This window comes from Myotis myotis, unplaced genomic scaffold (assembly GCF_014108235.1).
Source record: "Myotis myotis isolate mMyoMyo1 unplaced genomic scaffold, mMyoMyo1.p scaffold_m19_p_13, whole genome shotgun sequence".
Taxonomy (NCBI): Eukaryota; Metazoa; Chordata; class Mammalia; order Chiroptera; family Vespertilionidae; genus Myotis; species Myotis myotis.
In genome coordinates, this window is record NW_023416317.1 from 54,099,309 (window position 1) to 54,123,443 (window position 24,135).

General features: G+C 47.9%; 1 protein-coding gene across 1 annotated transcript in view; it reads left to right on the plus strand.

Annotated features, from left to right (window-relative positions):
• Nucleotides 1-156: 156 nt before the first annotated feature.
• Nucleotides 157-24,135, plus strand: part of CNTN6 (contactin 6) — a 165,699-nt gene continuing 141,720 nt past the window's right edge. Inside the window, 1 exon segment of the mRNA XM_036333342.1 lies at nt 157-619. The gene's annotated coding sequence lies outside the window, so the exon portion shown is untranslated.

Here is a 24,135-nt window from a genome sequence, read left to right on the forward strand (position 1 = left end):
GGAGTCAGTGCGGACCCTCGACCTGCTCCACCCCTGCCTGCGGATGACACCGATGACACGCAGCGACAGGGCAGCCAGAACGAATGACTCCCTCTGCCGCCGCCGCCCGCGAGGGGGGAGCCTGACCCAGTTTCCGCGGGAGAGATTTTTCTGATGACCCCACAGAAGTGCCGCTCTAGTCAGAGGGGGGAGGAGACTGCCTCTCGCCTGCGCCGGTGGCAGCCTGGCAGCCGCGCTGGGCTAGGTGCTGCCTGGCGGGGAGGATGCTGAGGCTGCAGGCGCCGGGGAGCTGAGCTGGCGCTGGCTTTGGGAGGGAGGCTGTTCTCCCAGACACTCAGAGCGAGCGGCTTGGCTGGAGCCTCCCTCCGGAGCTGGCAGCCCGGCTCGGCTCGGGCAGGAAGGCGGCAGGAGCAGCGTGCGGTGCTGAGGACAGAGGAGGGAAGCGGGCATCCTCGGGGCAGGCGGCGGTCCCGCGGGAGACCTCGCCTCCCGGCCGCTCTGACGGTGGGTCCGGCGGCTCCTGCCCGGATGCTGGGCTCGCAGGCGCGGCCGGAGCTGGAGAGAGACTTCCTTCCGCAGAGACCCCGCCCGGCAGCGCCCAGGCACCTCCGGAGCCTCTGTGAGTACAGGCGTGCGGTTTGCTGCAGTGCCCCCGTGCTGGGCAGACTGCAGCCCTGCCCGCGGGCTGTGTTAGTCGCAGGCGGAGGCGGGCGGAGCGGGCGCCCTGGTGTAGGCTCGGATGTGGTGCCTAAGAGGCACGGGTTCCTGGGGAGAGAAGACGCCTGGCATCTGGATTGGGGTGGGGTGCGGGGGAGGCCGGTTCCGACCGGAGAGAGAGACAACAGGTCTGTGTGGCCGCGTTCACTGTCTGCGCTGCAGTAAAGTGATGGGCGAGACCGGTGCCATTGCCGGCTCTGTTCTTCCCGCGGCCTCACGCCTGCCTGTGGCGGCCGGTGGGAAGTGGGGTTGCTATATCTTCATAGCAGGGTCGAGGGGTGGGGTTTGACGTGTCCGAGGGACGATCGAAAGGAAAGGGGAGAAGAAGTTTCCGGGGGAGAGTTTTGTGTAGGGCAGCACAGCAAGACTGGAGGTCACACGCGCCCTCCTCGCCCCCAACTGCCTTCTGACGCCGCTTCTTACGCGCCTGCGACATGACAGCTTCGGGCGCTGCCCTCCACCGCGGCTCAGCTTGTCAGTGTTCAGGCACCTGTGATACTTTATGAAAAGTTTCAGAAGTTGGCGACTTGGAAACAAACTTCCCAGAGCTCTTAGATGAGCCACGTAACAGCGATGATGTTAGTGGGATGTTGTCATCGTGGGGGCGTGGGGGACACTGGCGTTCCTAGTTCTTGCTTCTCTGAGATAAAACTCCCAAGGTTCCAACCACCAGCATCCTGACGCTGTCCTTCGAGAACCGTTCACAGAGTGACTAACAGAGGAGTTATTGTGAGAGAACGACGCAGGGAGGGCAGGAGAAGTGCACAGAATCGGTTTGGAAAAGGAGGAATTCGTAATTTTATCCACAGTGGCAGGCGCTGCTCATCAAAGATCTTCCTCAAAGATCTTCCTCAAAGAACGAGCCATATGCCGAGGGTGGAATTGCTTCTTTCGAGCAATTTCCATTTATCTGATGGGTTTGTTTATCATCTTTTTCTAATATTGTGGTTGTTAAAGGTCTCATACATTTACATGCATTTTGTTTTATAAGAAAGAAGATATTTAAGCCCATGGCACCCTGTCCCCCCACCCACCCCCCGTGCGGAAACTGGCTCGGATTTCCAAAGCAAACCTCCACACGAAACATGCTGACAGGATTTGTCTGGCAAACAGAAACACAGAGTCATTCCGCCGTGTTGCTTCAGCGACGTGTGATGGCAGAAATGATGTCTGTGAAGCCGGATATTTCAAACATCTGAACATGCACGTTTTTATAGGAGGCTTCCTATGAGGTTATATAAATGCACCACTTACCGCCCCTCAGCTAAAAGCCCCTCACTTAAGCCACATTGGGAAGGTCTAGGCGGGTGTGTTAGAATTCTCCATGGCACTTTCCCTAATGAAAACAAATTCACTTTGTCGTTTAGAAAATTATTATATATCTGCTCTATGCTTAGACCAAAAAAAAAAAAAAATCAATTATCTTGTGAAAAGAATGTGAAGTTGTTTGCATATTTTTGGCTTTCATGGAAAGATAGAAATACTCCATAAGAGAAAAGTAAATGTGTATCTTTTTAATTCGTGCATTAGGCGGAGCAGAGTTATAAAAGATTTGCTTAGTTATTCACGGGTGTATTTATTCTGACATCACATTAATGAGAGGTGCGGTGGCATAAGGCATCCTCATTAAAAATCATTCAGACTGAACACAAAAGTTCATAAGAGGAAACTCACCCCCCGTACATGCCGATGGTGAACTTCAGAGGCTGTCATTGCGGACATCTGGTGGCGAAATTCACATAAGGAAAAGTGTGTGTGTGTGTGTGTGTGTGTGTGTGTGTGTGTGTGTGAGAGAGAGAGAGAGAGAGAGAGAGAGAGAGAGAGGGAGAGAGAGACTGAGGGAGAGAGATCTTTAGTAAAATTGGTTTCCTACCATGCATCTTTCTATTTTTATATACTAATAAGACATACCTTAGGTAACATGATCAATGATGGATAGGTAGATAGATGTTCATTTTAAAGAATGAAAGCTTACCCTACTCTTTCAAAAACATATTGAGTTTAATTTTAGGTTCGGGTTAAGCAGGAAAAGAAAAATACCACGCACAATGTGGCATAAAATGGAAGAAATTGTTAGATCTCAGGTCTTTGCTTCTTCCCAAAGAAGATGTTACTTACAGAAAATAACCCTATAGTCAAGAACATTTATAAAAATACTAGAGGCCCGATGCACAAAATTCGTGCAAGAGTAGGTCTTCCCACCCTGACCGGTTTGGCTCAGTGGATGGAGCGTCGGCCTGCGGACTGAATGGTCCCAGGTTTGATTCTGGTCAAGGGCATGTACCTTGGTTGTGGGCACATCCCCAGTAGGAGGTGTGCATGAGGCAGCTGATTGATGTTTATCTCTCATCGATGTTTCTAACTCTCTATCCCTCGCCCTTCCTCTCTGTAAAAAATCAATAAAATATTTTTTTTTAAAAAAAAGAAAGGATAATATTATCCGTGTGTGATAATATTATTGCTTCTAATGTGGTTTTACTTTTTTAATTATCTCATTGCCTCTTCCCCAATATTTTATTTCAGGGTTGTTTTTCCTTCTGGCACCTGGGATCCGGGCTTCCCTCGCAGCCCTGGCTTCGTCCAGAAGGACGTCTGGTCTAATTCTCATATTATGCTTTTATGATTATAGATTAATGGAAGTCCATTTCAGGATGCATGTTTAGACATTAAACACTCTCTCACAAGTCCTTGTGCTGAAGGTTAAAAAGTTAGTGCAGGAGCTTTGTGATCATCACCCTTCCCCGCACCTCCTGAAGTTTATTATCCATTTTACAGTATTTACCTTCTGGCTTAATTCCCAGCATCTTGGTTTTGACGTTTTCATGTTTGAAAGGACTCAGTCCTTATGAACAGGCGTTCGCTGCTCCATTCGCCATTCTAGGGTCTTTTATTTTTAATTATGTACTGGGTTGTTGAATTCCACTAAGTGGTACCCCACCACCAAAGAAACAGTCACTGATGCGTGTTTTCTGTGTGCTTACAAAGAACACGCTTTCCTTAGTCTTTTGCATGGAAGGTAAGTCATCTTTCTTAAATCAAACTTATTTTTCCTTCAGGAATTAGTATTTGGAAACAATGATGGGGGTCCTTCCCGTGTTGAATGAGACCTCATAACAGTGTTTGTTATGCCTACAATTTCCATCCTTGGGTGTAACTTGATTTTTCTCTGATGGATGTTCACATGATTCTTTGTTTTATTTTTGCCGCAGTATGTCCAGGAATTAGTCTGTCTTTATCAACTCTTCCTGAATATGGTACATCCCATGGATTCTTTTATTCAAAAAGTGTGTTTTTGCATTCTACAATTGAATTTTTTAGAGGGGGGGGGGAGATTGTTGTTCTATTGCATTTTGCTTTTCTTTCAGGATCACCAATTGTGGGCATGTTGGATCTCATTTGTCTGTCTTCCACAGCTGTCATATTTCCTAATTTATTTTTAAAGTTATACTTTCCCGTTCATTTTGGTTGATTTCCTGAAGCTATTTCGCCACATCCCGAACAGTGATTTCCAACCATGTGTGTGATAATATTATTGTTTCTAATGTGGCTTTACTTTTTTAATTATCTCGTTGCCTCTTCCCCAATATTTTATTTCAGGGTTGTTTTTCCTTTAGAAAGTACGCATGGAGAGGTGGTGTTTCAGAGATGTTATATCTACGTTAGAGCAAGCGTCTAAGCACTTTCCCCAAACTGTGGCTGAGTCTCCTTCAGATTTTACTTCCCACTGCGTTTTTCTTTATTTTCCTTTTACTTTCAAAATAAGCCTAAGGGATGGATAGGCAGAACCCAGTACATTCTGAGGGCATTGAAACAATTCTGTGTGATACTGTCACGGTAGGTACATGCCAGTACACATTTGTCAGAACCCAGAGAATGTATAACACCAGGAGCGGAGCTTGATATAAACTATGGACTTGGGGTGACAGGGACGTATCCCTGAAGGTTCATCACTGTAACCAACTGTAGAACCACGTGCCAGGTGCCAGGTGTGTTGTTAGTGGAGGAACCACGTGCCAGATGCCAGGTGTGTTGTTAGTGGAGGAACCACGTGCCAGGTGCCAGGTGTGTTGTTAGTGGAGGAACCACGTGCCAGGTGCCAGGTGTGTTGTTAGTGGAGGAACCACGTGCAAGGTGCCAGGTGTGTTGTTAGTGGAGGAACCACGTGCCAGGTGCCAGGTGTGTTGTTAGTGGAGGAACCATGTGCCAGGTGCCAGGTGTGATGTTAGTGGAGGAGGCTGTGCATGTGTGGGGACCGGGAGTGGAAGCTGAAAGGTTGGGGGTCAGCTACCTCCTCCAAAGGTTCATGTAACTTTGTGATGGCAACGATGAGAAAGAGAAAGAACATGTCTGTGCTCCTGGTCCCTCTGCCCAGACACATGTTTGTGCTTTTTAGCTCTTGGCTGCCACGGAGACAGGCCGCAGAGCGTGTGCTTGGGGTTGTGTCCACTCCACTTTTCGCTGAAGGTGGAGGATTTTGCTTCGCTTTTTACCCACCCACCCCCGGTTGTTTCTACAGAACGAGAGAGGAATGAGCATCTCTTTACTTAGGAGCCTTAAGTAAAAACCTTTCCGTTTGGCAGAATTCTCCTCAATGGAACTTTTGTTGGAAAATTAAATTGTCCTCATCGTTCGCATTGACAAGGGCAGGGGTAGCTAAACGTGAGGGTGCTCCAGGTAATCGTATGTTCAATATGTGTGATGGCGAGGGCGTGGCAGGACGTACTGAGAAGGCAAAGCCCTTGGATGTGCGTTTGGTCTCCAATAAGTCTTTAAGGATGAAGGCTGTGGCTTAATTAACTCTCTTACAATCAATCCTCGGGGAATTTGCAGTGATATTGGGTCGTAGGAGCATAAATCAATTTTAGCAGGCTCAACTATTCCATGGCAGGAGGGTGGGTATGAAAGTGAATCCTGATAGGTTTCTAATTGAATAAATAAATGAGTGAAATGGCTGAGATACAGAGATTGTTCAAAGAAGAACGAAAGTAATGATGTATCCTCTGAAGCGCAGAAGGAACGAGGCTCGTACTGGGAGAACCCGTCCCATTCTCTGCGTGTGAAGGAAGCCAGAGATCGAGGGCTGGGGCAGGCAGCGTCCAGTATGGACTCACCTCGTTGCCCGAAGCCATAACTGAGCCTCTCTCTGCCTCAGTTTCCCCATCCCCAGTGGAGAGCATCATCATACTGACCTCATGGTATCAGCAAAAGGACTGAATAGGTTCATAGGTGAAAACGCCTTGGAAGAAAGCCTTGACATGAGTAAGCACTCTTTGCATTAGTAGCTTAATCATTTTTATATTACTGCTTGTAATTGGTACAAGGTTGGTCTATGAGCCTTGGGATCAATTGGGGAAAACTAATAGAAAACAATGAAAAGAATGAAAATTATCATCTTCATCTAGTTAATTACATGGGGTGCCAGGAGTCGAGAATTAAATTTGGAGGCATGAGTCATGACTAGATATGAGAATGGAGCTCAGAAAATGTGTTGAGGGGACCTAGAGGAGCCGGAGCCGGGCCCCTGCATCTGACACACAGACGTGGTGTGTCTGCAGCACCCCTGCCCAGGAAAAGGGCTCATGCCCATTTAACTCTGTGATGACAAACACACAGAAAAATTAGAAGAAACGAACCACCATTCTTTAGACCAAAAAAATGCCATCAGAAAATGCGTTTGTGTCTATTTCCTGTGGCGTTTCCCTCTGTATTCTCACCGAAAATGCGAATGTCCTAAAAAGGAAGGCATGCGCCTGGAAACATGATCAAATCGGAACTACGGGAGAGGCTCTAAAATGACCGGTGAGCGTCCTCCTCCTCGTGCGCCACCCTCTGCCCAGAACACCGGCGTCAGTTCCTTTCGCTGCGTGTCCTGTTCGCCGCCTCCATGGGCTGCGTCGGGCATTCTTTATCCACTTTTTCCAACTGTTACCGGATTAAAAATGGCATTCCCTCGTTTTTACCTTTCAGGGAACAGAACTATTTAGACATAAAGCACTCCTCTATTTCTGCATAAAGCTAACGATCGTCTCTCCTCTTCACAAAAAGGACAAGAAGGACCCGTTCAAATGTTCTCCAAGCGACTGGTCCCCTCGTCCAGGTCTCTACTGTTTAATTCTCACTTTACTTCTAACCGCTCCCAAGGTTTTGCCCACGTTTAGTTGGAGCGATAACCCGTTTTTCTGCGTTCATTATGTACCACTTTTTCTTGCTGCTTACATGTGCCTTCTGGGCTTCTCTCTTGTGTACTAAAGAGCACTTAGAGATCATTCCAGAAACTGTAGTGAACTCTTGAAGTTTGTCTGAAAATTACTCCGTTTAGTTACATTCCAAACGAACCTGTGGGTTCCAGATTTCCACGTTGAGCGATAATTTTCTCTCGGCATTTCTCGCATAGTCCGTTCCGTGACCTGCCGGGATGTCATTTTGCTCACGAAAAGGCTGTTCATAGCCTAGGGATCACCTCTGCCAAGACTTATTTGTCTTCCATCCTGGCAGATACTAAGAATTCCTCTTGGAATGGCTGCCTCCGGTTCTCTGCCATGTCTGTCGGTGCGCATGTGTTTGAAACGTATCCCATTTCTCCCAGGCAAGCTTCTAAGTCTGTCTTCCTCCCATTCGGGAGCGTTCTCAGCGCCTGTACCTTTCATCTCACCTCCGTTCCGTCTCCATTTCCTCTTCAGGACGTTCGGTCAGTATTTGCATCGTCATTAGTCTCTGTCTTTGACGGATTGTATATATTTTTCAGATCTGCCTCTTTTGCGTTGCATTCAGTATGATTTCCTCTGATCCATATTTCATACACCTATTGTTCTTTCCAGAAAATATCTCTACTTTCTGATCTTTCTTTTAAAATGATCTCCCTATTCTCTGCTATCCTTGAGCTCCTCAAACATTTACGTAGGCTGACGTCAACGTTGAGTGTTGAGGGTGGCCCTGTTCTGAGTTTTCAGGGGTGAGTTGCCTCCTAACTGTGCCCGCTGGGCTTCCCTCATGCGGTTCGCTCTCTCGGGTCTGAGATCTCTGACGGCAGGTTCACGCTCCGCCTCCGGGAGACCCGCCGGTCCGAGCTGAGCGGCTTCTCCGCGGCCGCCCCGCTCCTGCCTCTGGACGGGCTGCTATTCCCCTGCTTGGGGGGCTAGTTTCTGCGTTCATCTTCCGGCCTCACGTCACCTTCCCAGCAGATGGAATGAACTTGGGCCCGACCACCAAGCTCGGCTCCAACTTGGTGTCGCGGCAGCCGGTCGGGGACTCCGGGCCTGTTTCATGCAGGGTTCCCGGGTCACTCGGGCTCAGCCACCTCCTCACCAGTCAGTCTGAGTTTCCTCTTCCTCTCGGGCCCCTGAGCAGTTCGCTTTCTCATGCCTCGGTCTGTATATGTCTAAGGGTGTTTGTGCCTCCCTAGCATGCTGCCTGCCTGGTGGGAATGGTATCCCGTGTCCAGTTATACACCATCTGAAGCGTCCACGTGGACAGAATTTCTGCATCCCTTTCTCATCCTTTAAAAAATCATCAGCCTTCCTGGCGTGCTGGTAATCTTTCTGGTTCTCATCTTTCACATCACTCCTTTGGCATGTTTTCTATCGGGTCCATGGTGCTTTAGGGGTAGAGACACTCATTCCTAAATCCTGGCCCCAGAGTAAATGCTATGTCTAAAACCAGATTTTTTAAAATTTATTTTTAAAAATGTATTTGTATCGATTTCTGAGAGAGAGGGAGAGGGAGAGGGAGAGAAACATCCACAATGAGAGAGAATCACTGATGAGCTGCCTCCTGCATGCCCCACACTAGGGATGGAGCCCATAACCAGGGCATGCACCCCGACTGGGAATTGAACCGTGACCTCCTGGTTCACAGGTCCACGCTCAACCACTGAGCAACACTGGCTGGGCTAAAAACAGGTTTGTTTTACAGAAATTAAAGATGGTTACTTGTCTTCATTGTTAAGTAATTCACGACGTCATCACATTAGCTCATGGGAAATGGTGGGAGCCATTCCCGCTGGCTCCCCGCACCCTGATGGGACGCCCCGAAGCGCCGAGGATGAGCTGTGTCCAAGCGCAGTTCACCCAAGGAAAGGGGGTCCCAGGGAACACACGAGGGTGCAGCCAGCTGGCTGTGGGCACCACCGTTCACACATCCGTGGGCAGCCGTAGGGATGTTAACTCTCAGTTTCTCGGTGTGCACATTCTCGAAATGCAGAGGCAACTATTGCAAAGGTTGGTCAGCACAGTGGGCCCATATGCAGGGGGCTGAGCACTGGCTGGAGCCCTGTCCTCTGCTGATTATAAGAACATTGGATGGACTTTTGCAAAGCCTTTGGTAAAGTCTTCTTTCAAAGCAGGAATAAGGGACTCAAACAAAATTTTTCCTCCAGGTTCCTAGTAATCTATCACTCTTTGGGCACATTTTATTGTCCAGGCTTTGATTTGCATATCATTTCACAGACGAATTTAGTGGGTTGTCTTGCATGTGTCTAACTAAACAGACGCCGCGTAAGGCGCTGCGTGTGAGCCGCGCAGTGTCTCTGTGAATAGCAGCCAGGCAGGATACCTGCTGGAATCGCGCTCGTAGCAAAAGAACCAAATTTGTCAGCAAAGAACAAGAGATGAAAGAGGCCAGAGGTCAGGGATGCTGCTAATTTCCTATCCGCTCACCGAAGAGGAAATTAAAGTAAGGCCTTAACATTCTGATGGGAGGAAAAGGGGTGCAATCACTCAAAGGTGGATATAAGGTCTAATTTTTTAATGTGTAGCGCGAAGGTGTCTTCTAGGCGCTTAATGTCAGCAAGTTCTTACCACACCTAATAATGAATCCATGGTGCTGACAGATATGCTAATTCTGACAATACTGCACATAAATGAGCACAGAATTGTGGATTCAAGAGTTCTCTTTAAGTCAGCACCGTTAGGATGTGTGTATTGTTCAGAGGTTCCAACTTGATCTTATTATTTCAGGGAGAGGAAGGGAGAGGGAGAGAGCGATAGAAACGTTGATGATGGGAGAGAATCATTGGTCGGCTGCCTCCTGCTCAACCCCTACTCTGGCAATCGAGCCCACAACCTGGGGCATGTGCCCTGACCAAGGAATCGAACTGCGACCTCCTGGTTTATAGGTCAATGCTCAGCCACTGAGCCACACCAGCCAGGCTCAGGGGCAATTTCTGTCTGAGCCCAACACTGTGTCTGCCATGTGATGGGCGCTCGACAAATGCTGGCTTCATAGATGTTGGTTGTGAATATAGTAGAGACACATACATTCAAACACATGTGTGCTTGCTCCCAGCATGCTATCAGAACGTCGTCCAGGTCTAATGGAGTAAAAAGTCCCACGTATCAAGAGAATTAATGTGGAGCGGAGATTTACGCCCCTGCCCTTGGCCGCCACGGGGTCCACTCCAGGACGAGGCGAGCGGGGCGTTGGCGAAGTTCTGTGTGCATCACCACAAACTGTAGCGGGCCTGGCTTTGGAGATTTACGCTGCGGGCTTTTCAGATGTTGGCGTAACAGGACAATTCAGAGGTGGATGCCGGGGACAAGCAATAGGTTGTGGGGTAAAACCTGTCACTGGAAACACCTCTGGATTCAGAATCGCTTTATAAATTACAGACGGAGCATGTGCGGGGTGTGAAATCTCCTGTGGGGGAACCTCAGAGGCCGGGGAGGCACCGGTGCTGCTGGATGCTCAGGAGAGCTGCTCGTTCCTGCGAACCCCATTTACGGGGTTGGGAGGTTCCTTTGCTCCTGGAGGGAAATAATGAAATGAGGTGTGTTTCTGCATAACTGCGGTTCGGGAACGCATTTGCATTTGCCTGAGACCCGCGCGCTCTATCCCCACGTTGGCAGATTTGATAATAAAGACAGAAGCCTTCAGAAGCCATCAACCAAACCGCTTTATCTCTCGTTTAGAATCCTGACGTCTATAAACCAGCTTACGCTGCAGTAACAAGCAACCCGGCAGCGTTTGTGTGTGTGTGTTGTTTTTTTTAAACAAGAGCTCTTGCTCATTTTATTCAATGATGTATATTCAGGAAATGTCAATATAATCTAAGTGGAGACGACACAGACACAAATGAGAAATCAAACAGCATTGGGCGCGTGTTACTGAGTGTTCGCTCCACACGTTTTTTGTTCCAACTTCCTTTAGAGAGAATTAGCATATAGCACGATGCAAGTTTGAGGCGCATGACATGCTGATTGGATGCAGGTCTCTATTACAAAATGACGGCTGTAATAAGATTAGTTCACGGGTGAGAGAGAAGAGCCCGGAAGGCAGGGTTGGCAGGAAGGAGAGACGGAGAGAGGCCAGGCAGAGGGGTAGGGGGGTCGGGGTCCAGGTGCCCCGGAAGCCCCGGGGGTAGACTGGAGCTGAGAGAGAGGCCCTGGGGCTTGGCCGGGCTGGGCATTGTCCTCCTAAGGAAACACAAGAGCTATGGAAGGTTATGGAGAATGAAGCGATGCCCTCAGACGCAGGTAATGAAATATCCGTCCTCCCTCTGAGAGCGACACCGCATCCCCCGTCACTCACCCAGGCGTGTGCACCAGGCAGGTGTGGGCGTCAGGGCGGGGGCCTGAGGGCGGAGCAGCCGCCTGCGGGCTCCTGGCCTTTCCCATGAGGCAGGACGGGTTCTTTATCTCACAGATTCTGAAATTCTGTTGTTTGTGCCACACAATAGTCAACGGAAACATTTGGGAAAAAATAAAGGGAAAAAATAAAACCACCAAAACCCAAAACCACCATTTACAAATGTTTGAAGTGAGGGCCCAGGAGGGCACCATGCTCAGCGAGATGAGCCAGAGAAAGACAAGCACCACATGGTCTCACTCATGTGGGATCCAAGGAGCAAGATAAACCGGGGAGCAAAACACACCCCGAGACAGAGAGGCCTGGGGCAGACTGTTCTTGGTGATCTCTTCCCACCCGGCCACCCAGCCCGCCCTCCCTCCAGCATCGGGGGAAGATGAGATGGGACCCCCTCCCCCCATAGCAAGCAGCTGCCAGGAGAGAAAGGGGCACCCCAGCTGAGAGTCTGGGCCGCCCCCCGAAGGAGGAGGTTTCCTGGGACCTTCAGTTTTGATGTGCGGGACCCTGTGCCTCCCCATAGACCCAAAGAACCGTCCAGTGAACTCACAGAACTTTGAAAACAATGACTGGCTTCACCGCCGCTTTTTGATGAGGTTTGTCACGGATTTCATCATGGAAATGAACCAGTCACAAAGCACTTGGTCGATTTTCACAAAGAAACACAGTTCCCTGAAGGGCTTGCACAGCTATTTGGCACATCACCGACCTCTCATGGATGCATTCCCATTATTCCCATCTAAGCCGGGCCAGCGTGGCTCAGTGGTTATGCGTCGACCTATGAACCAGGAGGTCAGGGTTCAATTCCTGGTCAGGGCACATGCCCGGGTTGTGGCTAGATCCCCAGTGTGGGGCGTGCAGGAGGCAGCCGATCCGTGATTCTCTCTCATCATGGATGTTTCTCTGTTTCTCTCTCTCTCTCCCCCTCTCCCTTCCTCTCTGAAATCAATAAAAGTATATTTTAAAAAATATAGCAAGACTCGAAGGGCACAAACATGTCTCTGAAGTTGAGTCAGCTTCACTTTAGACTTTCAAGTCTTTGAAATTATAAGCTGCCAAACCAGCCCAGGGAAAGGAAAAGTAGACAGGCGGTCCCTGTCCGCTCCCATTTCCCCTCCGTGTATCTGACATGTGCGGAGTGGGTCAGTACTTAAACCAAGACCCAAATATAAGATGCCGTGTGGATTTGGGCCTTTGAGGGGGAAAACAGGAAGAAGAAGAGTGAAGTAGGTCCACAGATACCCATCAACTTGACGTCAAGAATATAGATGACTTCTTTTCAACCTTGGGAATCTTCGTGCATCTCTTAAGTGACTTTTTAATACACTGTGGGCTTGAGTGTTATTTTTATGTCAGGTTATAAATACTGTTGGTTAGAAGGCTATCCATCGGGTGCAATATATTTTTATGGGCTCGTGGTTAGCCAGAACAATTTAGAGATGAAAATGTAACCAAAGAGATTTATAATACACTCCGAAGTGCGACGTCATTGTCACAATGAGTGTCACAGGTGGTTTTTGTTTTGTTTCTTTTTAAAAAAATATATTTTATTGATTTTTTACAGAGAGGAAGGGAGAAGGATAGAGGTTTAGAAACATCGACGAGAGAGAAACATCGATCAGCTGCCTCCTGCACACTCCCCACTGGGGATGTGTCTGCAACCAAGGTACATGCCCTTGACCAGAATCAAACCTGGGACCTTTCAGTCCGCAGGCCGACGCTCTATCCACTGAGCCAAACCAGTTAGGGCTGTTTTGTTTCTTTTGTTTCACTCACATATGTCCTTCTGGTCACGAAGGAGGAGAAGAAGAACGCAGCCTGGGTTTCTGGGGTGTTAAAATATTCGCAGGTGAGAGAAACTCGCTTGAGAGGTGCTTTTCCCACGGCAGCCAGAGGAATGCCCATCCCACCTGTCACCCGGAGTAAAATTGTAATTATTGCGTGCGCGTCTTCCTGAGCGGCCCGTGGTGCCCCTGAGGACTAAATGTTACATCGACTCCATTCCCTGGATAATGACGACAGGCCTGCATCGTCACTCAAAGCACTTTCCAGAACATTCCTTTGACGTTGCCATTCAGGTCGGTGTCAAAAATGTCACTTTTTATTGTGCATATTGTGCAAGGGCCAAATAAATAACCTTCCTGCTTAAAGCGAGATTGCTTTTCAAACGCAGCATTAATCATGGCGAAGGCTCCAGAGGCTCCAGACGAAATGGCCGGGAATGTGGGAGTTGCCCGGTGGGAAGGGCGGGTCGGGCAGGAAGGCCGGGCCGGGTGTGAGGCGGGTTTCCCACGGTGACGCGCTGCCCTGTTCGGCGGCGCTTCGGGGTTTCTGTCAGGGCCTGACGTGTGCAGTGAGCACGACTTCAGAGGTGGGACCCAGGGACAGACAAAGGTCGCTGCAGGTGGTGGTCTGGCCACGTGAGAACAGCAGGAGCAGGTGTGGAAACGATTGAGCTGCAGGGTTACCTGCAGGAACTGAGCGGGGCCGCGGGGCCCAGGCTGCAAAACCGAATTCCACGGAGGTACCCAGAGCGCCAGCACCCACCTGCGTGTGAGGGCTGAGGCGTGGCGCCTTCGGTTGTGGCAGAAATGAAATTAGGATTCAGGTCCAGCATGTCTGTCCCTGGCAGAGACTTGACCTGGGCCACGGTTGGCGCCAGCCACAGCCTGTCCTCGAGTCCTGTCCCCAAAAGTGTTACCTCCTTCCAGGTGGTAAAACTCCTATAGGACACGTCTCTTAACGGGGACGTTTTAGAATGAAGTATGGAGGCCGGGACAGAAATCAAACCTGTGAGGTGGCTGAGTGCTAAGTCACTGGGTTCTGAACAGCCACGGCCACGGCCACGGCATGGAGCTCGGGAAGGACGCTCCCCCGGGAGGAGAGCAGCCACGGAGGAGAAGGATGGGAGACGGGAATGAGGAGACGGGGCTGCAGTAACGGGGCGTTCACGAAGCACACCGTCACTTTCTAAACACTTGGCCCCGACATCAGGCCCTGGGTGACACGATGAAGGTGGGAGCTGGTCCTCAGGCTGTGGCATCCCTGAGATTCCCCACAAGGGACCCCCGTGCAGGCGAGTGGTAGGAGGTGAGGTTGGAAAGAAATACATGGGTGGAAGTAGCATCTTACTTCCAACTTCTAAAGAGCCCAGGGGTGCTCTAGCCAGTTTGGCTCAGTGGACAGAGCATCAGCCCACAGACCGAAGGGTCCCGGGTTCGATTCCGATCCAGGGCCTGTACCTGGGTTGCAGGCTCCATCCCAGCCCTGGTCAGGGCAGGTGCAGGAGGCAACTAATGGATGTGCCCCTCCCACATCCATGTTTCTCTCGCTCTCCCTCCCTCTTCTCTTCCACTCTCTCTACAAATCAGTGGAAAAATATCCTTGGGTAAAGATTAACCAAAAATAAATAAATGAATGAAATAAAGAGGAGGGGCTCTTAGAATAATAAATACAGCCCTAATTGCTTCAGATTAACTGATAGCCAAATGCATTCACAAATATTGACATTATTCAAATCAGCTTCAGCGAACGGAAAGGATGCCGGGTGTTTGTGTCCCTGATGCACGCAGGAGAGGCATGTGTATATTTTTCCAGAATCATGACTTATTCAGTTTATGGCCTAATTATTGGTTGAGAAGATAAGTAAATAACAAATTATCATATGAAAAATATGAGCCTGGGAGTAATTAATGCAATAAAATGGATTGCTTCATCTGGGGTGAACTTGCAAATTCTAGAAAAAAGGGCTTGATTTCTGAAATATATATATATCAACATCAAAGAAATCTTAAGAATTAAATGAAGAGATAATTAGCCCTGGCCAGTTTGGCTCAGTGCACAGAGCATCGGCCCAAGACCTGAAGGGTCCTGGGTGTGATTCCAGTTGAGGGCATATACCTCCGTGGCAGGCTCGATGTGGGAGGCAACCAATTGATGTGTCTCTTACATTGATGTTTGTCTCTCTGTCTCTCCCCCTCTCTTCCATCCTCTCTAAAAATCAAAATCAATGGAAAAATATCCTCAGGTGAGGATTAAAAATAAATAAATAAATAAATAAATAAATATAAATTAATTAAGAGATAATTTAAAGGTCTTCAGGATACAGTGTTCAGCTTCAGGAGAGGAGCCCAGGGGCTCCAGTACGGCGAGACTCTTGGCTGTGTTTTGCCTGGGGCCTGGGGGAGGGCCCAGGAGGTTGGGAAACAGAGATAACTCAGTCATCTGGACCATCCTGGCCAGCGCTCTCATGTGACCTGGTCACCTCCGTTAGCTGCAGACTGTCCCGGGCTGCACATGGCCATTCATGAATAGCTATCATGGTATCCCACAGCTAAAACACATGGCCCCCAGCCCTCACCGACGAAGCAGGTTACAGAAACCATCTTTCCAAGACATCTCTCTGTGACTGTGGTATGGGCACCCAGCTAGATCAATCCTGTCCCCACATGCAATCCTCACCCATTTATTGCCCATTCAATAGAGACGTGTGTACCCTCAGCCCGCCTCGGTGACAGCAGCGCTATTACAGATTCAGCAGGGAAACCGGGGCGGTCTTCCAGGAGGTGGCGGTGTACGATCCTGGTACAAAGAATAGACTCCTGCGTGGGTGAGGTGCCATGAGCACCCGCCGTCGCCCTGAGAGGTGGTGCAGGCCAGGGGGGGGAGGGAAAGCGGGGAGGGGAGGTCGGATTTGCAGTCACCAGTGTGAGCCAGCTTCCCAGTGCGCACCTCATCACCAGCTCCCGCCTGCTCCTCCGTCCACACAACAGGAATTACATCCAGAGACGTGATGACTAAGCGAAGGCGTGGGTGGCTGGGGCGGGAAGGGTGCGGCTGAACGGCTCCCGAATATCTGACTCATCTGATTAAGGAGAAAGCGATGCCAGTAAACAAGAACAGGGGAGGAGCGGTCCCTCCATTCCCAGTAAAACTGCCTCTTAGGAAGAAGTAAACACTCTGAAATGCGTGGAGGAGGATGTGCCTGAGATATTTGCACAGTTGCCTGATAGAGGTTTGAATGAAGAAAAGTGGGAAGATTTGCTTAAAATCCGGTGTCAGGGTGAAACCAACTCCAAACTCTAGAGAGCCAGACCTCGGGGTGGATCCGTGGCCTCGGGCAGGACACGGTGCCGGGGGGGGGGCGGGGGGGAGGGGGAGCGGGGGGGGGGGGCTTGCACACCGCCTCTCAGCTCAGGGCCCACAGGCCCTGGACCCCTAATCACCCAGGCTCCCACCATTGTTCCGTTCACACCCTCCTGGGTTACTCTCCTGTCTCAGGGTGATGGGGAGTGGACAGGGGGTCACACAGTAACGTGACCCCCAAGAGGACAGGTGTTTATTTCTCTCCCAACCCGCCCCCTCCCCCCCAAGCTCCCATGGCTTTCCTCGGTTCAAGCCCCGGCCACCGGGACTCCCATACGGTGACGTCTCTGCAGTCCAGGCGCTGATGGCAATGGCGTTGCATCTCAGAGACACTGAGAGGGCAGCTGAGCTGTGTCAGTGTTTCCTGCCGTCCGGCGACCTGCGGTTGGTGAGATGGCTGTCCTCCACCCTCTACGGAAAGTACCATTCCCTCTCTCCTTTCCCTTCTGTTTACAAACGTGGTCTGTGATCCATATATCCACGAAGGGACAGCGACGAGCGGCTCACACGGGAAGGGTCCGGTCACCGACCCAGCCCACAGCTTTCCACCCCGTAGGGAAGGAGTTTGAAGAGCAGCCCCTGGTGGGGAATGAAGTGGGGCGGGGTTGGGGCGTGGTCGGAAAGTGTCGCAGGCTCATGCAGGTTCCCTCTGCCCAACAGTGCGACATGGATCTCCAAGCCACACCACCAGGAAAGCGAGGATTCCAGTCCCTCTTACGTCAGTAGATGGAGATTATAATAAGACTGTTAGTTACTCATTTGTCGATGGTCTGATTTTCGCCCTTAGAACATTCATGTCTGGGTGCAGTGGAGAAAGAGGAAGAGTAACATTAGAAAACCGTGGGAGTGTCTGTGTGTGTGCATGTGTGTGTATGTGTATGCATGTGTGTCTGCATTTCTGTATGTGTCTGTGCATGTGTCTGTGTGAGTGTGTGTCTGCCTATATGTGTGTGTGATAGGAAATTGTTAAAGCCAAGGACAATGCCCTCTTGGCCATGATCAACTCTGAGAATTCTTTCAACTTAACAACTGCGTGATCACAATATTCACTAATACATATTCCGATATTGGCATATCCAGTACACATTCTGATATTGGCATATCTAATACATACTCAGATACTGGCATATCTAATACATACTCAGATATTGGCATATCTAATACATATTCAGATACTGGCATATCTAAAAATAATCAGATATTGGCATATCTAATACATATTCAGATACTGGCATATCTAAAAATAATCAGATATTGGCATATCTAATACATATTCAGATACTGGCATATCTAATACACATTCAGGTATTGGCATATCTAATACATATTCAGATACTGGCATATCTAATACATACTCAGATATTGGCATATCTAATACATATTCAGATACTGGCATATCTAATACAAATTCAGATATTGGCATATCTAATACATATTCAGATACTGGCATATCTAATACAAATTCAGATATTGGCATATCTAATACATATTCAGATACTGGCATAGCTAATACATATTCAGATACTGGCATATCTAATACATATTCAGATACTGGCATAGCTAATACATATTCAGATACTAGCATATCTAATACATACTCAGATACTGGCATATCTGATACGTATTCAGATATTGGCATATCTAATACATACTCAGATATAAGCCCTGAGAAATGGCTAGGCTAAGCTGTCTTAGCACCAGGCTCTGAGATACTTTGAAAACGGTTGTCAGTTGAATATGGTGCATTGAAAAAAATGTTCAGCTTGTATCAAAAGCCGTCAACCAGCCATAAGGAGAATTGCAAATGTGCGTAAACACGTGAGCTTCAAGTGTTACAAAGCATAGTTTCCCCTGCTTTTCCTACCTTTTCTTCACGTATATGTGTCCCTTTCTCCATCTTACTTCCCTGTAGAATATGTTTTCAGTCAAGTTTCTTGAGCTGTAACTCACATATAATGAATAGACACATTTTAAGTTCAGTAAGTATGCAAACTGTATATGCCCATGTAACTACCCACTACCATCCACATATAGACTAGGTCTATCTCCGACAAAAGTTCTTTCATGCTTTTCTAGAATCAATCCAACTGCTTCTCCGACCCACAGCCTTTGATCTGATTTTGATTCCTGCAAATTATTTTTCTTTCTGACTCTAGAAATGTGTCTAAGTAGAATCGCACTCTGTCATGATTGACATTCTGCTCAGGATAATACTTTGAGATTCATTCTGTCGTTACAAGTATCACTAGCTTTGTTCCTTTTTTTGCTAAGTTGTATTCCATCACATGGACATACTACCATTTGTTTTCCTCTTTGCCGACTGATAAACATGTGGGTTGCTTCTAGTTTGGAGCTGATGTGAAAAATAGTGTTACTAACCCTGGTGGACAATTATTTAGGAAGAGATATGTTTTTATTTGCCTTTAGTAATACCTGAGAGTGGAACTAAAGAGCTGTATGTATGTTTAACTTAATGAACTTTTCCCAGCCATTTCCCAAAGCAGTTGTGGCGTTGTGTATTTCTGCCAGCAATATCTGAGAGTGCCCACTGCTGTTCAAAAGGATCATTGGAGTGTTGATAGGAATTGCTTTGAACTTGTAGATTGCCTTGTGCAGGTGACAGTGACAACTTACCAATATTAAGTCTTCCAATCCATGAACATGGGCTGTTTTTCATTTATTTAGGTCTTCTTTAATTTGTTTTAGCAATGTGTTGTAGTTCTCAATGCCCACAACTTTCTCCTCTTTCGTAAATTTATTCCTAGGCATTTTCCTCTGAATAAATGGAACCTTTTCCTGTGCATGCTGTTTAAGTGGAATTGTTTTATTCATTTGCTTTTCAGATCATTGATTGCTGGTGCATAGGAACACAACTTATTTCGTGTATTGATCTTATACCCTGTAACTTTGTTGACTTAATTTCTTAGCTCTGGTTGCTTAGTTTTGAGGATTCTACATATAGGACCATACCATCTGCAAACAGAGACTTTTTTTTCCTTCTCAACTTGGATATTGTTTAATTTGTTTTCTTGCCTAATTGCTTTGGTTAGGCCTTCCAGTACAATATGGAATGGCGATGGTGAAAAGGGGCATCAGTGTTGCGATTCTGATCGTAGGGTGGAAGATTTCAGCATTTCCCTACTGAGTATGATGTTAGCCGTAGGTTTTTCTTAAGTACTCTTATCATTTTGAGGAAAGTCCTTTCTAATAAGTGTTTTATAATAAAAGAGTGTTGAATTTTTGTCGGAAATCCCTTTTTATGCAGCAATTAAGATAACCATGGGATGTTTTTCCTTCTTTCTTAATGTAGTGTATTCAGTGGCTGATTATCTTATGTTGAACCATCCTTGCATTGTCAGGATAGATCTCAGTTGATCATGATGTATAAGCCTTTTAATGAGCTGTTGGGCCAGTGGTGATTTTGCCCCCTCAATGGACATTCAAAAAAGCCCAGATATTATTAATAGTCACAACTGGAGGAGGAAGGCAGTGGCATAGGTGCGTGGAGGCCAGGATGTTGCTAGATAGTCTGTGATGGACAGGACAGGGCCCCTCCCCCCACAACCAAGGACTGGTCATCCCAAGGAGTCCACATGGCTCAGGCTGAGAAACTCTAAATGACACCATGCCTCCTTCCAATCCCCTGGCTAGGCCACCCTTCTCTCTCTAATGTGGCACCTGTGCTCTCCCCCCTCAGACTCCTCATAGCACCCTACCCTCTCCCACCCCTTCCGTTCATGCTCCAGCCACACTGACCTCACTTGGTGTCTTTTGTAGGACAAGCTATGTTTTGCTTTCACCCTCCACACCTGTGCCTCCCTCTGAGCAGGACGTCCTTACAGGGAGCCTCCCTCACTCCTAACCCGGTCTCTAGGTTTAACCTCTACTTTTTCTTTGGTTCTCAGTTACTGCCTTTGGAAAGGCGTTCTGATTCTGCTTAGACTAGGAGAGGCACTTTCTTAGTATTTCCCCCCAATGTTAGCACTGCTTCTATCATAGCCTGTCTCAGAATTTATTAAAATCACAGGTTCATTTCTATAAGGTCTCGGAAGATGATACCCAATCCTTCCTGTTTACTCATTGTTATATCTTCAAAACTTGGGTCTTGGCCATTTCTGCAATATATATGCATAAGAATAAATGAATGACTCAAGAATAGATGAATGACTCAACCTAAATGCCCCTTTCTTCATCTACAACCTTCAGGAAATGTAGTTGTTAAAAAATGTACGTTAATGCTTTGTAGGGGTCCTCCTCACATACGTCTGTGGAACAGAAAGAACAAATTAAGATATTTTCATTTCCGTTATCCAAATCTTTACTCATCTGCCTCACTCACAACTGAACTATCAATATATCTGTTTGGTTTTTTTAAAGTATCAAATAATTGATCCAGTATTTGTTCAAAGTCTGAGACACAGACCCCGGGTTGTAGAACACTAATTTATAGATTGGCTCTTGAATAAGTTATCAGGGCCGCAAGCAAGATTTGAGAGTGGATCCTGGGGCAGAGGAAAGCAGCTCAACTCAGCCCTTTAAGTCGCCAGGCTTGGAGCGGGATTTTCCAGGACTTTCTGGGTTTCTCAGGCAGCGTCCAATTTCCGGAGAAAGAAACAGTGAAATGCCAGGGGCGCTGTGAGCGCCGGGCAGGTTCAAGCCAGGTCAGCACGAAAATGACGGCTAAGCAGCCGCCAGCTTGTAAAATGATAGAGGAACTCATTCTTCCTTATTGCCCTTTACAAATATTAGCAAATAAGTCACAGTGTCAGCAGGTGCTGGAGCCGCGGCGCTGCCTGGAGGACCAGAAGTGTTTAAGTGAGAGTTGGCTGCGATGCGGATTTCTGTAAATCAAAGCCCACTCTTCCATGTAATCTAATCCGAGGACGGGGGCTCCACCCGAAGGGCCATCTGACCAGCCCCAAGGCTCTGAGGCAGTGTCAGCCCGGGAGAAAAGATGTAAGACAAGAGGCAGGCCACGTGGGCATGGCGAGCCACGCGTGTTCTGCATCGGGGGGATTGTAGATTTCAGTGTGTTTGCTCTTACATTTCCTAGCATTTTTCAAATCCCAGCATCTCCCTGACCACCCAGGGCACTGCAAAACCCCTGGAATCGCAGGAGTCCCGTAAGGCCGACCTGTCCGCGAAGCCGGTGTCCTGTTCCTCAGCGTATTCTCCCGCCCATGCTTGTCTAAGTATTTAAACCCATGACTGTTAGGGAACGTTGCAGATTTCATTCGCTTCCTTCGCTGGTAGGCGTTCTGATTGTGGAGAAAGCTAGGGCAGCACCGGGTCTTAGGAAAACAGGTTTATCCCTGCACACAAACGTGCGTCAGTTATGGATGCCGGCTGGGGTGGACCCAGACTCCTTCCCCACTTCCGTCATATCAGGCAGTGGGAGGATTTTCCGGAGGGACGGCCTTCCCTCGCCCGTTGACCTCAAGTATAGCGGTGACTCCTCACTGCCTTACAGTCAGCTCACTGCCCTGTGATCACTGCTCCGTTTATTTCCTCCTTCATGCTAATCGCCGTCTTTATTCCTCGCGACTCTGCCTGCTGTCCTGTGTCTCCGGCACCAGCACCTCCGGACACCAGCTCCCGGGGGCAGGGACCAGTGTGCCTTGGTCAAGGCCCTGCCCCGGACACACAGAACTCTGAGGAGGAGCCGCCAACCCATCCTGGTTAAAGGCGATGCTTTCTGTTGGCTGCAGGCACCACATTTCACCTGGGCCAAGCCAGAGAGGGGAGAGAGGCTGTTACTACGATTGCATCATCTTGACATTTAGATGTTCCTCCCCTGTCTCTTCACCTGCCTCCTCCTCCCAGCACCACGTGGGAAGGACAGAGGGACAGTCATCTGGAGGCAACAGCTGTCCCATGGGTCCTGAACCCTCTCATCCCCTCACCATCTGACCCGTCACCCCCGCATCACTGGTGCCTCAACCACCCTAAACTATGTGCGTACAATTATACACATGGTGTATATATAATCAGATACATGGTGTATACGTAGTTATACACCTGGCATACAGATATAACTTAGGATTTACACATACATACAGATATAACATGGTATATACACACTATATAACATATATTTTTATTATATAGTGTATATATAGTGTATAATTTTATTATATGTTATATAAAACAGATATATAAATTTAGGATTATGTAATTAAACATATGGAATATATACACTAAATAGTTTCAGTTATACATACTTATACAAATGTGCAATTCTATATGTACCTAGGATATAAACTACATAATGTACATACTTTTCATCTACTTGTACAGCTTTAGAAAAGTGTTTGTTTATTTGCAAGTAAAATAGAAAAGTTAAAAATGCCCATTTTCCTCTACTAAGGAATATGAAGACGTGGTTGTTTAAAAGACACCCTAAGCGCAGTTGGTGATAAGTAGACAACAACCACGAGAAAGGGAAATTCATTTCTTTGACTGTTACGACCTGATATCAGCGTTCCTACTATATGCGAACAGCACTGTTCTAGAAGGCTGCGAGGAGACACGTTTCATAAGATTGGTACTTGTGCATTGTAAGCCAAATCCATTTTCAATTACATAAATCGTCTGAGTTCTCAGCTTTATAAATCAGATGTTTCTGTACTGGTATGTACTGTCGGCAATATATGTACACACATGGGCCTCTCTAAGTGACTCTATTTTATTCCTCTGTAATTGCGAGATTCAATCAGGGTCATGGCTAAGTAACCCTAAGCAATCACCCGATTCAGTGACACAAGCAGAGGACGTCTGTGGGACCCATAAACCAGCTTCATGCCTTGTAAACAGAAATAATAGGTTGATTGGATTTTTCTAACCGTAATCTGATACTTTGATATCGCGTGTTCTCAGTATTAAATATATTCTGTTGATTGAATTCCTGTCCACTGGGAACAGACAATCTAACATATAACTAGAGGGTCTTTTCTATTCTTCCAGAATTTTTAGGACCTTTCATTAGGCTAAAGTGGTGGTTGAAGTGATATTCTCAGCATGTGACACTTCGGTATCCGATACAGCCATTCAATGCTGTGTGGGTGTGTGGATACATGAAACATAGAATGTTCCAGAAAAACATCTATGAGAGGTAGAGAGCAAAGGCCAGACTTTAAAATCGAGTGAGCACACCCTACAGGGCCCAGAGATGCAAAGTTTGGCGGCCGGGAATGGCTGCCAGAAGAAATGTCCCCACCAGATTGACATCACCGGCCTCCCCTGCTGCTGCCAGCGCCTCCCTTGATTGACTGTTTATTGGTGGGATGACAGACCCGGAGCCCGATCGGCATCCATACCACATCCTTTTGAAATTGCTTCTCTCTCTCTTTCAGATCACACTACCATTTTTCAGACCCCAGCCTTCTACCTCACACACGCACTAGAAATGTGTTTTGACATTTTGTAACATGGTGCTTACATTATTGCACGAATTCCCCCATGATGGCACCTGAGGTGACCAGGATGGCAGGTGAGGCCACCCCGTGCTCCTCCCTTAACTGGGGGACACCTCGGGGGGGGGGGGGGTTCCCAGTCATCAGCTCAATGGTTGAGCGTCGACCTGTCAACCAGGAGGTCACAGTTCAAGTCCCAAGCAGGGCAATGTGTAATGTGTCCTCTGGAGAATTTGCAGGTCATCTTGTCCAATGGCCTCCCACACCACAGTGTACCAGAGAA